Below are 15,051 nucleotides of genomic sequence, written 5' to 3' on the forward strand. Positions count from 1 at the left end.
TTATTTGTCTAAAAGAGTAATAGGCATATTTGACAAATTATATTAATAATTCCATACTTCGAATTGTTGAAATCAATTTTTATTAATTTCAGATTTTTGTATCGTTTTACTATTGAATAAATTTATTTGAACTTTTATGAATTAATTTGGAATTTTACCAATTGTCAACTAATATGTAATTTACGTAACATGGAAGAGAAACGTAATCCCCTAATTCTATTGAACATCGCGTGAAATTCATATCATCCGTTAGCTACAAGATCATATAATCCGATTACTGTATCACTATAATTATATTAACCTTCGATAAAGATTTTCTTGTTGAACAATTTCCTGTAATTTTCAATTTTGCTACAATAATTTAACAAAAAAGTCTTACAGAATTTTTGTGATATTTTAAATAAAAGATAAGAATTTTCTCTTTTCATTTTATTTTTCTAAGAGAAGAAGGATTTTAATATGTAATTAAGTACGATTATGTATAAATTTGTAAATTTAGAATAGCATTATTTCAATTCTTTTTAACATTAAGAAATTTGGCTTCTCTAACACTAATTATTTTTACTGTTCATTTAGATCATCTTTTTATATTATTATTATTATTATTATTATTATTATTATTATTATTATTATTATTATTATTATTATTATTGGTTAGTCCGTGCCTTTCGGCTTTAGACGAACTTTCGGTTGATCATCTTTTTATATTTTTGTCATTATTTACTTTTTTACTATTTGTTTTTTTTATTAGAAAAGACTACAATAATTATTCCATGTTGCTTGTAAGCTAACACTTATATCTGCAATATAATGCAAATTCTGAAAAATTCGCTTATGTACGTTATTTGTAGAGCATAGAATTTCGCTCTTGAGATTAAAATTATCGACTATTGGGAGATAACGAAGGTGGCTTCATATTATGTATAACGACCAATCGATTAAATTACTCGTTTCGGACTTTGTAAATTCGAACTAAACTCGAATCAATAATTTTCTAATTCAATATGCAGTAACCAACAATTAGTATGTAAGAACTGGAAATAAGAGAAATAACTGCTTAAAAATAATTGCACTGTGTGTCATAATTTCTTGTTGGTTTTATTAATTTCCATTAGTTATAAAATTATCAAATTAAAGTTAAGTACCTGTTTCACTAAATGAATGCATCGACTTATAATAAACAAAAGACAATTGGAAAAATATTCATGATGCTTATGTAATTTTAACTTTTGTACGCTGACATTTGTGTTGTTTGCATGATGCTTCAGTCAGATATAAGGAAAGTGAATAATCAATTTTTTTTCGTAACGATGAGCAATGCTTAGAATTAGTTTATCATAATGAATTCTCAAATCTGCTTATACATCTAATTTATTCTTGTGACTTCTTGAAACAGCAGTGTTAAATAAACAAGAATTGCATAAGGATCAAATATATAACTTATACCAATTTCACGTTATTTTCTTAACTATTTAAGTACCTATATTGTTTTCATTAAGTCGCATTATTTTTAATAATAATGTTAAATGAATGAAAATTAAAAAGTTCAAACATATCACTGTTTGTATTTTGCCAACTAATTTTTTATAAACAGGAATGTGATTTACTTTTAGAATTATTTAGTGCGTTCGTACGTATTATTAAATGTCTGCTATCTTATGGGCCAATTTCAATAAAGCCAATATTTGTATGAATTTTTCATGAGTTGAGAATCTGAATAATTAGCAGAGCAAAAAAACTCATTAAGCAGTGCTCAGAGTCTATTACTAAATAAATATATAATTATATAAAGAATGATGTAAAATAGATGTAACAAAAATTTTATACAATTTATTCGTATAATTAAATTTTATAAACAGATACAGTTTCTTTCTTTTTCATGTTTTATTATTATTGTTCTTTTTTTTATAAAACATAATTTATTCTCTTAATTAACAATTGGAAGATTATCAAGACAATCAAAATTCTAAAAGGCATTTTTTAATTTTGTTACAAATACCTTAGAATATTTATCTGAAGATTTTACAATACTATATAAAACCTCTAACTTCATATAGCATTAAATAATACTAGTAGAAATACAGAATAGAAAATTTCGTACGTAACAGTAAAATCTTGCAAAGCGACTCTAATATAGTCAGTGTAGATTTGCATGACTTCACATGTGTATTTTAAACATACGTAAAATATTTCAATCGATTTGAGAAAACTGAAGTCATTAACAGTGAATAAAGTAGAAATAGTGGAATAAAGATATAAGAAATGAGTAAAACGAAGGATTTGGTATAGTTAAACCAGCCTATAAACTATATCAAGTATTCAAAAGATACCATTACGATAACTTTTACTACGAAAATACGTATTTTATATTTTCCGACGGTATTCATTTATGTCATTAATTATTGACGAGTATATGAAGAGTACACAATACTTTTAACATGTCGTCACAAAACGAAATCTAGGATTTCTATCTACGATTTAAATCAGGAGATTGAGGAGATCATGGCACTGGTCCACTTCGTCCAGACCATCTTTCACTAAGAGTGTTATTTAGATATTATCGGACGTTGAAAGCAAAATGAGCTGGGTTTCCATTGTGCATACACCATTGTTCTAATCTTTCACTGAAATTCATGGGTGATATTAACGGTAACATATTTGTTAAAAAATTAAGATCAGGTGTGATTATTAATTGATTTGATAAAATGACAGGTCCTAAAATTTGATAATCTACATTCACACATTCAAAAAGAATTTTATTCCGTCCATAAGTATTGTACATGTTTATTGCATGTAATGCCACTTCTAATGAATGCAGCTTTGCCAGTAAACGAAATACGTAAAACAAATTGTGGATTCGATGCACGCTCTATGAGAATCTACTGCGAAAACTCTGCTCTCGGTGGATACTTTGATGGAACGAGAGCCTGCACTCGTTGTATATGATACGGATACAATAATTATTGTATATGAAGAATTTTCATCACAGCACGCTGACTAATTCCCACTGATGCTGAAATTCTCTTCTACTACATATTCCTAGATTTTCTTTAACTGTCTTTGAGACGCAGATCTCCTGAGTAACAATTGAAGCAAACGTAAGCCTTTCCGAACGAATGTCGTGTTTCAAATGAACCGATTTCGCAAAGACGTTGATGAAGTTTCTTAAACAAAGTGTGGAGATGGTATCTTTTAATTTGGATATCTTTCCGCGTAAATAGCACAATAATAAGTTTTCGTGCATACTATAGTGCGACCATTGGCAATTCCATAGATGTAACGCATATCTGCCGTTTCTTGATTACGATAATACGATGTCATTTTTACCGCATTGAAACAATTTTGTATTAGCTCTGTAACTGTTCGCTAATCACGAAGAGGTGTGTAACTAAATATCTCTATCTCTAACGACGCCGCGTTTCATAACAAAATAGTCCTGCGTTATGACACATGCATAGACTAGAAAGATAGATAATTCACTGCTTCCATGCGGTACAATAACTCCTGAAGCGAGAAAGTTATTTGCTTTAACCGAAACAAAAAATTGTTCATAGCTTTGAAACTATATACCTTTTTCAACCTGTGTTTACTGGAATTTTTTTCGTCATTTCACAAGTACTATCTATCCTAAAGTTAAGAACCCTTTTTTTTTGTTTCGCCCTGTATAGTTGAGAAATCATGCATCTGTTATATTGATTTCATGAAAATATTATAAGCATACTGTATTTTATAGAGTATAGAAAGCATTGTGTGCATAGATAGTATACAATGTAAAGATATCAATTCTTACAGATTGTTTTTTAGAATAACACGATCTAACCTACAAAATGCTGGAGAACTATTATGAATTATATATAATGAAAAAAGCAAGATATGCATATGATATATGTGTACATTGTATGATATACAAATAAATACTATCATATTTGCCTGTAACAAAATTATTCAATAGTAAATTATTTAATAAGGTTAGGTATCGATCATTTTCCAGGGCAAATGATTAAAAACAAGTAATCTATCCTAATGTAAAAAATTAGAAGCGTCATAAATTTTGAAACCGCCGAGCGAAACTCGTGAAACATGGAAAGGTAATAGAAATGTATACTACAAATACTACTTATTATGCGATTAAATTATCTCAAAAAAACAGTAGATGATCTATTCCAAAATAATCATACTATAATCATCGTTCCGATATTCAAAGCGATTCCATTGCATTTTGTTCTAACTAAATACACGTCTCGGCATCGTCTACGTAGACGTCTTTAAACTCACAAAGCAACCGTTCCAAACCATCACCGGTAATTTATTCCGTTTTTAATTTCCTCCGTCGAGCCTCTGCTCGATGGAGCAACGTGGAGTTTCCACTCAAGGCCTTTTCCAACGAGATCGTGCCAGCCTCTGGTTTAATGACATTTGAAAGGGCCAGGAAAAAGGTCAAGATGCATCGATACAGCGCAGCTCAGGATTCGTGCCGACTTCACAAGATGAGCACAGAATCCGCCTCTGTCTCTGTCTCTCTCTCTCTCTCTCTCTCTCTCTCTTTCTCTTTCTTTCTCTCTCTCCTGATTTTACACGCAGCTCTACCTGTCCATCTCTTCTCTCTGGTTCGTTCTTTTCTCTCTGTCCTCGAATCGGTAAACCGGTGCAAAAGGTAGCAAGCAAGAAGTGAAACCGCGCTCGGCGAACGGCGATTTGTCGGCGAACAATAGAAGGTCAGTGCATTTCAGAACACGGCCGTGCAACAGAGCATCGCTCTTCGTTTAAGCAACCAGATGCAATGTACTGAGTTAGATGATTTTCCTTAAAGCAATTCACGTTCCGGCTACCGTGGATCGCGGATTTATTGATCGATATAGATCGATACGTTAGGACTCGTGTGATCCACGTGAAACTTTCAACCTACGATCTCGAGATTGTGACTGTAGATTGTATAATGTTTTTTCAGGGATATAGTGTTATGAGGTTAGAAAGTTTCGGATAAATTTAGATTTCCCCAATGTGAATCATTTAATATTTCAGTGATATACATAAAAAGAGGACAAAATTCAATTTAGTAGAAAACTTTTATTTCTTACTTCGTAATTAACAGAATCCCAGTCTACGAAATTCAGATTGACGAAAACCGTATTTGGTGCTCTGGCGCTACTAAGTTTTCTGACAAGTAATTTTAAGAAGTTAGGCAGATTTAGCTGAATTTTAGTAAATATATATATATTTGAAACTAGAATGGGATGGCACCTGTATTCATTTATGGAAATAAAAACACAATTTTTTTCTTTGTATTGATAACATGTGTCGCACATTCTTTCTGTGTTTCCTTACACCAGGGTTTCTTTATATGATAATTTACCAATTAGTAACATTAATGAATTGAAAACATGACAAATTACTTTGTTTTACTCTACACCGAACAAAATACTTCTTTGTTTTCTTTTTAAATACTTTTATTTACTTTTATGAAAAATTATTTATTTACTTTTCACAAGTATTTACTTATTTATTAAGATAGTATCTACCTTACATATAGATCATACATCAAGTACTTCTAACTTGTTAGATTTTTCAATTTAGTAGCATAAAAATGTATTGAACAACAACATTGAAAGGCTGTTTTGTAATCAAAATGTTCGAACAGATAAGAAAAACAAAATAAAATTTAGATAAGATTAATATTTCAAACTATAGATATAATTATACTAATGTTCTGAGAGAACCCATTAAAGTAACTCTTAATTGGGTATATAATACGTTAACTATACGATGAAGAGTTGAATTTTATCTTAACAAAAGCCTTGTTATAGATTCATTTCTGTAATGGAGTTAATGATTAAAATCTCATTAGAGAGTTATCTCAAAATACGTTAAAAATCCATCAATTTTAATTCGTGGCTTCTAGACACGATTTTTTTAGCCTTTTATTAGATAAAATACCAACCGATTCGCGCTAGCTGATTAAGCGATCGTCGACTACTAGCAAAACATTAATAGAATACACGTGTCAGTTGTGCCTGAAGGAATAATCTGCGTCACTGTTTTTCAAACTTCTTTGTCAGTGAATTACTGAGACATACATATAGAGATCAGGACTTCAAAAATTGTAGATTACAGTAAAAATTATACGTAATTAATGTCAAATACAAAAAACAGTTATAATGACTAATAATAAAAGCAATTATAAATAAAATTTGTCTAATAAATTAGTAAAAATCAACAAAAATTATATAAACACAGAGAGGTAAGCGTATTGCAGTTAACCAGAATCCAGGGCGCTCAGGATTCGAATATAATCCGAATATTCTACGATATTCGATATAATGCAATTTAGGCATTTAATACAATAGATTATTATAGCCAGCATGTAGCAACTACGCGCAAAATTCGAGCTAAATCGATGACCCAAATATCACAAGTTCCTCAGTCTCGCACGAAACAACACACTGTCGCAAAAATCGAACTCTCACTCGAGAAAGTGGCGAACCATTTCCCTTTATAACATCTTCCAGCTTGCTGTAGCAAACGTGGAAAGTATAGGGTAAGACACTTGAAACTACTATGTTGATTAATTTATAAAATTTACGTGATATAAAATGACATTTTGGCTAAGTATTTGATAGATTATAATAATTCTTTTTTTTTTTATTACTTAATATGAAACATAAAAATCATATGCTTAAGTTATCTTAACTTATTTTTTGTATAGAACATAAGTAAAACCAGACATAAGCATTATTAGTTGCGCAATTATAAAAACTCACTTAAATTATAAACAGATCAATTTTAAAGAAATAAACAAAATTCTCTGCATCTACTGTTAGAAACGATAAGGATTTTTCAGTCAATCAAAATTGTTTGCAGAAACTGGTCCAACGAAAAACTTGGAACGAGAGGCTACCGATGGAACGATCTTGCGTCACTGGATACGAACCGAAAGGAGAAAGAACTCTATAACTTGTAGTAAGACGATCTCAGGCCATCGTCTACCTGAAGACGTGCCACAGGATTTATTGTCATGGACAAAAATTGACGTGTCCTGCTGGTCTAACACGCACCTGGAGATATAATAGCCATCTCGCCCATTAAGGATCAGGAAAGAGACTAAGAGATCTGGTTTACGGATGGAGACGGTTGGTTTACGAAAAGTTGAGAAGGTTAGGCTAAGATCGTCGTTGAGGGTGGTTAGGAGACGATGACGTGGATCCGACAAGAACGATTTTACTCTTTCGACATTCTACGTGACATACGTGTCATATCCTGAGAACGCCCATGGTCACAAAGCAGTGTTTCCCAACGTGAAACGTACACCACCATAAGGAAGCAATTTTGAATATTATGAGACAATTAAATTCGTTACTTTCGTCCATGTAATTAAATAAAGAATCATCTTTGTATTTTATACTACCTGGCGTTTCTTTTGTGTAACATTTTAACATGTTGTTATTTGTCTGATTAGCTAAAAATTGCCTACTATTAATTTAAATACACTGAACGCTTTGCCATAAATGTACTAGGTTCGTTCGACAGTTGAAAATATGCACATAATCTCTCATATTTTTTAAATTTATATTCATTAAAGAAAGTCAAATTAACAATAGTTTTACCACACTAGTCATAGCTTTATTATACTTTTAATTTAGTTATTAGAACTTGGTTGACTCAATTGGGGGGGGGGGGGGGGCACCAAAATCTTTAAGTCGTTTAGATAAAACGTAATCTAAGAAAGGTTAGGGAACACCGTTATAAAAGATTCCGAATCGCAATGAATGCGTTTTGGGATGTTTGCTTCTTCCCACGTAATTGTAAAAATGCCTGCAAATGGCAGAAATGGTATGAAAAGAAAAAAACCGTTTCTTGTAATTGGGTTGGTTTCAGTTCGAAATTTTGATGTTTATTAATGGAAGCACACTACCGTTCATAAGTATTTTGGCACTTCTAAATTATTGCAAATGACATAGGATTCTTTAGAAACGTTTAAAATTGGTTTTTTCAGCCCTAATTTCAAATTAAACGAAATAATGAAAAAATGAAATAATTATTATTTATGTGCGTAATTTATCGTTCAGTTTTTTCTGCTAAAGATTTTTTCCGTTAAAGAAAAGAAAAAAAAATTAAGTTCCGTTAGAAAACGTCTCAAAAATCTTCCTTTTTTTACGCATAGAATTATTCTACATTTGATTACGTTATTTAATGATATTGTATAATTCTGTATAATATCTTGTTGATCTTTTTAAATACAAATTTAATAAAAGTTAAATAAGCAATTTCTTTTCGATCTTAACCTTAATTAAAGTACGACGAGATAAAATTGAATTTTCTGCGAATATCTTATGCTATTATTACGAAAATATTAAATATATGGAAAACATCTAAGACATTTTATAAGGGGACTTATGCAGAAACTAACACTTGAACCTGACTGCCTTTCATCCTAAGTCAATATGGACCCATTCGTTTGATCCATCAAACTTATTAATCTCTTAGAAACTCTTAATACGTTAATACTGATTATATTACTTTCTTTTACAGTTCTTTCATATATTTTATATGATTTCTTATTCTGTTGGTGATACATCTTTGTCCGAAAAATGAGAAAATCAAAGAGGTCGTTATCAAAGATTGATTCTGTTACTTGGCTAACACTCTGCAGGTTAATAATTGTAAAATCTTCTAATTTTTGTAAAACGTTGTTTTCAAACCGTTTCTCTGGAAGTAAGGGAACATGCCCCAGCACAGTAAGTGCAATTTTCACTTTCAGTATCAGAATCGAACACGAAGGTTTTTTGTCGTTTCATTAGTCTAATATTCACATCGTAATGAATCAGATCTACATGTATATATTCTCAAGAAGTATTACTTTCCGAAGAAGTATCACTAGCATTATCGCTCGAACAAAGTATCAGAGAAAGAGTTTCACTCAAAAATTCGCGACGCACCGTACAAAAGGTAAAAAAAAAAAAAAAAATCTAACGTGACAAAAGGCGAATAATAAACACAATCACAAATTCTATAATGGACACTTCATCAATTTTAAGTTTTGACAATTTCGTACGATAATTTTAACTATATCTTTCTGTAAACACGTTTGATATAAGAGTATGTCTCCGGTCAACGATGTGTTAAAATTCTAAAACAATAAATAAAAAATTAAATAAAAATGCGAAAGTCAAACGAAACGAGGCATAGAAGTTGTCTGGGAGCGTTTCGCGCAACGACGTGTTGCCGACCGATAAATTAGATTCCGAAATGAGTCGTAAAACGAAGCTGCGGTTTTACGAGGTTCGTCGAAACAGGACGCGCTGTGCTTTGGTGCAGGTTTACAAATACGTGGATCAATTCCAGGTTTATCGTCCAGCAGCGGCGATTGGCCGACTCCCTATGTTGTATCTACACGTAAAACGCAGTTACGTATACGATCACACACATGTATGTACATCGTATATAAACGTATATCATATACATAATGCACATAGATTCTATATTCCGGCTGTGTACCGCTATAATAATTCAGTCTCGAACGTCGCTCTCTCCGCAGTGACCGCAACCTGCAGAGCCGACGAAACACGAGCAAATCAACTGTCCCGGCTATTTTCCGCCTAGTTACGTAAATTAATACTAGTAACGATACTGAAATTATTGTTTCATCGAGACATATGTATAGTTGATGTGAGAGATCCTGAGCCTATCAACGATCGATGCTTTTATGTTTTGGGAATATTCGTCGGTCTTAGACTGCAAAAGTGTACGATTAGTTGAAAACTTGATAATCGTACTTTGGGCAATTTTATAATGTTCTATAGTGACATGTAATTGTGTAAGTTGCGAATAACGGAGGAAATATAGGGAAATGCCTAGCTTATTCGTACGTCCAACTAATTCAATTACGAAAACTATCTTTCTTCATGTTTAAGAAATTAAATTAAATTTACAACTTAACCTAATAATTATAAAATCTCAAAAGTATAATCCAAGAATTGTAGATACAAAAGCTCCTGATTCCAGAGAGTAATAAATTTGTCAAATCGAAATTTCGATATATGTTTTAATGTTCTGCCATTTATTAGACGATAAATTGAATCAAGATTTGAAGAAACATCTACCATTTGTTAGGCGATTAGTACAACTAGTGGAGCTATTTAAAATTGTCAACGAAATCTTTCTGTCTAAAACCTAACTTCTAAAATGGCTGCCACCTACAACTCTGTCAGCTTGATAAATGCGACTGTCCTTGCTTATTATAGAACTGAAAATTTGAAATAAGAAACGAAATAGAAGCGAAACAGTAAAACGAAGGCTAGTGTACTTTTAAGAATCACAAACAAGAAAATTTTGAAAACTGGAGTATCGCAATGCGAATTAATGTTATTAATAAAATTTTTCAAGTTACAAATTGGCCAACTGTAGCAACTTGACATTTTTAGGTTATGTACAACAATAATCATAAATAGCTATTTAAAAAATATTTATTAATTACTTTTTCTTAATTACTGATTTTCTCATTGATGTTAATAATACTTTTATTATTATTATACTGTACTATTACTATATTATTAATATTGCATGTTATGCAATATATATTACATAATAAATAAACTGCGGTTTATGCATATTGGGAGGTTCCAAAAATCTAGAGAACGTACATATACAATATGCAAAAATGTCTAAAATAGAGCATCTGCTAACTATAATATTTAATAAATTAAACAATTTTCTATTTACACTCCATTTCTTTGGCTATATTTATAAAAATATAAAATTGCATAAACGTAATCTAATCCGCAGTTTAATAATAAATAAACAGACTTTATTGATCTAATTAATTTGCAATTTACACCAATGATATTGCCATGAACACTAATAGTAATAGTAGTATAGTAGTATAATTATATATTTATATAATTATATATGTTATATAAATTACATATTATATATCATATAATCTATATATAATAAAAATATAAATAATATTACAATATAATGCATATAAATATAATAATATATGATATATATATATAGATTATATTTATACATATTTTATACGAAAAAAAAACAAATTAAAGAAGAAAATGTTGAAGTTGTGCGATGTTTCGATAGCATGACCGTACTATTTTAATCGACGATAAATTTGGAGTATTACACATAACATAGTTTAGTTATCAAGAACTCTTTACGTCAGTATTAAACATGATGACGAACTATTTTTTTCTCAGATAACGTTACTTTTAAGACGAATATATCTGCAGAATTAATCCATCATCGAACACGTCATTAATCTTCTTAGAAAATTAAAAGCAGTAGTTTTGTGACGCCAATTGAATCTTGTGATAAATATACTTCTTACTTTCTACAACTATGAACTTAACTCTCTTGATATCAACTATGTTTAGAATTGATAACATTACACAAAATATTTCAGCTTTTAGCGCGAAATTCAATAAATATCTATATTAACATTCAACTCTTTGCTGCTAGTCTCTTTTATTTTGATTTTGCGCGATAACTTAATGTAATAGAAAACGTGCTGTAGGTAGTCAAATACTTTTGTGAGTCACTATATACCAGGAAAGAAGTTTCACTGTGTGCAACACCTCGAAAAACCTTAATTATTTCGGTACTCTAAAAGATGCGGAGCTCTATGATAAACAAATCTTTCCTTTTCCACGTTCAACAAGGCGATCGAAACAAAAAAGAATTATTTCCCCATAGGACCGTATCACAAAGCAGTTGGTTCTGGACGATGTGTAATTGCGATTACAGGCTTCTGATTACGAATTCACCGAGAAGGAGAATTTCGCGGTCGGTATATGCTACACATGTGCAAACTGAACAGCGCACGCACCGCAGTACTAGCCGTGGCAGGATGGAAAACGGTGATCGCAACAGCGGCACGCAAAGTGAGCCGACAAAGGCATCTTATCGCGGCTAATTTATATTTCAAAAGGTTACTGGTGCCATCGAAAGAACGTAGAAACTCCCGACGCTATTCCCAGAGAAATTCTATCCGCCGAAAGATTTATCAATGCCCGTAGCCGATTTCGCGAACATTTCCAACGAAATCGTCGACTCCACAATCGGTCTAACATCTTTTTCTCGTTACCTGTTATAGAATAACGCAACACAACTTTAACCCTTAACACAACGACAGACGTAATATGTAATTGTAAATATCTGATTCCTTCTGTCCGGAACTATTTTATTCTCGAATAGGGTAGCGATAAGATTGTTCAAATGTGAACGAATGTACTTTCTCTCAGACAATTTTTCTTTTCTTTCTACTTTTTGCTGAGAAACACTATATATTTCACGCGACTTACGCAAGTTTCTCACAATGGGCAACGTGTTAAGAACAATCCTAAAAAAAAAATCGCATTTATAGGTTCATATTTAAATATAATATAGTAAGTTTAAACTCTTTGAACAACTTTTTTCTATCTGAAGCAAAGACTCGGTTATAGTTTACAGTACCATAAAAATAATGTTTAATAAATTTCGTAATATGGCAAAATCTTATCGAAGACGGTAAAAGTAAAACTCAATGATTATATAACGTTTATATAAAATTCTATTTTATTAGTCTCTAGAGTACAAATCTATCAAAACAGTTCATTTAATCTCAACTAATTATAAATACATAAATCATACTTTATTAATTTTTCGAGAAACAATCACGATCACAACATCGCGAGTAAAAATCCAAAGAACCGTTTCGGAAACATTCTACTTCTTCCTAGAAGAAGTCCACTAGAATCATAAAATGTTCGATTCCTCTTATAAAATTTTTCGAAACATGAAACAAGAAAAAAGAGAAACTGGGTATATAGAACGATTTATAAAAATAACAAGATAGGAAAGGAAAGAAATAAAATAAAAAGAAGAAAAAACGGCGCATCGAGTAAAAGCAAAGAGGAATCCGAGAGAGGCGCATTGATAGTGGGATTTTATAGAATCCGCAATGGTGAGTCATGGATGGAAACCGGTCTTAAGATGACGAACGTTCATCATTGTGAGGCGATCCTGGCGTTAATTGCTTCGATCTTCAAGATCGATCGATTAACTTTAAGAACATTAACACATTGCACGCGTTTCATCAGATATTTCGATTACGATGAAACTAAAATGTTCAAATTGGATCGAGGAGATATGTGTTTTTCTGCTTTTCATTATTAATTGCGTGTTGAAGAATCGGTAAATTAAGGCGAACGTTGTGAATTTGTAAATTAGGTACAAGATGGCGGAGTTTTTCAGCAATTTATGTAAAACTTTTTCTGCGAACGAATTGGATTTTGATATATGTAGCTGCTTGTTTAAATCGAAGATATGAAATCGAAACTTAAATTCAAGGTAAATGTCGTTCCCATAAGTTCAAAATTTAAGTTTAAAATGAGTATCGTTTCTATAAGTTCAACATTTAAATTTAAAATAAATATTGATTGAAATGAAATTATTTAGAGTCAAAAGACATGTCCATCATTTTTTAATAAAATGTTTTCAATTCATGTGTGTTGTTATCGTTATCGTTATTAATGCATTTATTAAGAAATACTTGGTAGAACAAATGAATATGTTTTAATTTTTAATGTGAAACAGCAATGTTAATTAATATCAATTGCAAAAGTTAATGAGCTCATTGAATATTTCTTTAGTTGGAATAAAAAAATTCCGAAAGAAACTGAAGTTTGAATTCCACATTTACAAAAAGATAATTATACATTGAATAATGTATATTGATTATATTTCTTTGGGTATTTTATTTCAAGATATTCGAACATTGCAATTCAAAAACATTTCGTATAAAGGAATAGATTTGAGAAATGAATTTAATTACAAAATTTTTATCGTATAAATGTCATGTAAATATGAATGAGATGAGGTTTTAAAATAAAATTTCATCTATTTGAAAATACTGTCATTTCTATTATGTTTACTGCAATCGAATCTTACTATCTATTCTAAGCAATATAGCTCCATAAATCACTACACAATTTTCCCAAATACCATACCTCTTTCTAACTCAGATAACATTTAACACATCATAAATACTCATTATCAACAAATAAGTAGGATACATTTTCCCAAATTTCGATATATTTTCCAAGAAAGCTTCCCTGAACTTAAACATCGATCAATTCTCATCAGTGTTCTCATGAAGATGACGACAGCGCACAACTTCTACCAAGGAAGGATAGTTTACCTCGCGCGGATCTCTTCCACGACACTATTCAATTTCTCATTCAGGATATCATGCATCATCTTTGAGCTTAAAAATTATCTCTTCGATCTTCCAGGATTTCCGTGCAACGCGTCTTGCACAATCTTCTCGAATCGTCATAAATCATGTCGACGGATTGCGTGGGCGACTATGAAACACGCTCTACCCCTCCAAGATGCATAGTAACATTTTACTGGATTTTTACGCACCGTCACAATTCATCCGATAATGACATGGGCGAGTAAAAGTATAGTCGAGCCCCGGTAACCCGAATCTCAAGAAAAAAAGCTAAGATCTTCCAGTAGTGGAGTTTATGGTGTTAAGAGAGATTTAACAAAGCAAAAAGACTTAAGAAGAATTTGTACAAAAGTTAATGTTTTTGAATTGGGAGCTAACAAATTTACTTTCCAGAAATCGATCGTTTATTTAGGCAAATAAACGACAATATAGGTTATAATATGTAGCGCGCGAGTGACAGGCATGTGATGCAAGGGCCAGGAATATGGTGGGTGTTGGTTCAGATACGATTGTTTATTGCGAGTTGTACACATATCTATTATTTTGAGATATGAAGGAACAATTTGTACATGAAAGGGTTAAAAGAATGCACAAGCGTTATGTTTATGATATGAGCTAATGAAATAACTCGATATACATTAAGCTTTAGAATTCGCTAAAGAAATGTATTGAAAATTTTATAAACATACGTATTAGTTTATTTCAACTAATCTTTCTCTTTTCTTTTTTTTCTACTTTAATCTATTTTGTTTAAGCTATTAGTAGATGGTTTTATCGAATTCTATGTCGCATAATATTATACTTATCCCAATTTCAAAAACCTTCAA

The 15,051-nt window shown here is 31.2% G+C and overlaps 1 protein-coding gene across 9 annotated transcripts in view; it reads right to left on the reverse strand.

The window, feature by feature from the left end:
* LOC126867249 (protein scalloped) overlaps positions 1 to 15,051 on the reverse strand; it is a 341,496-nt gene that overhangs the window by 246,408 nt on the left and 80,037 nt on the right. The window lies entirely within an intron of this gene.

This window comes from Bombus huntii, chromosome 7 (assembly GCF_024542735.1).
Source record: "Bombus huntii isolate Logan2020A chromosome 7, iyBomHunt1.1, whole genome shotgun sequence".
Taxonomy (NCBI): Eukaryota; Metazoa; Arthropoda; class Insecta; order Hymenoptera; family Apidae; genus Bombus; species Bombus huntii.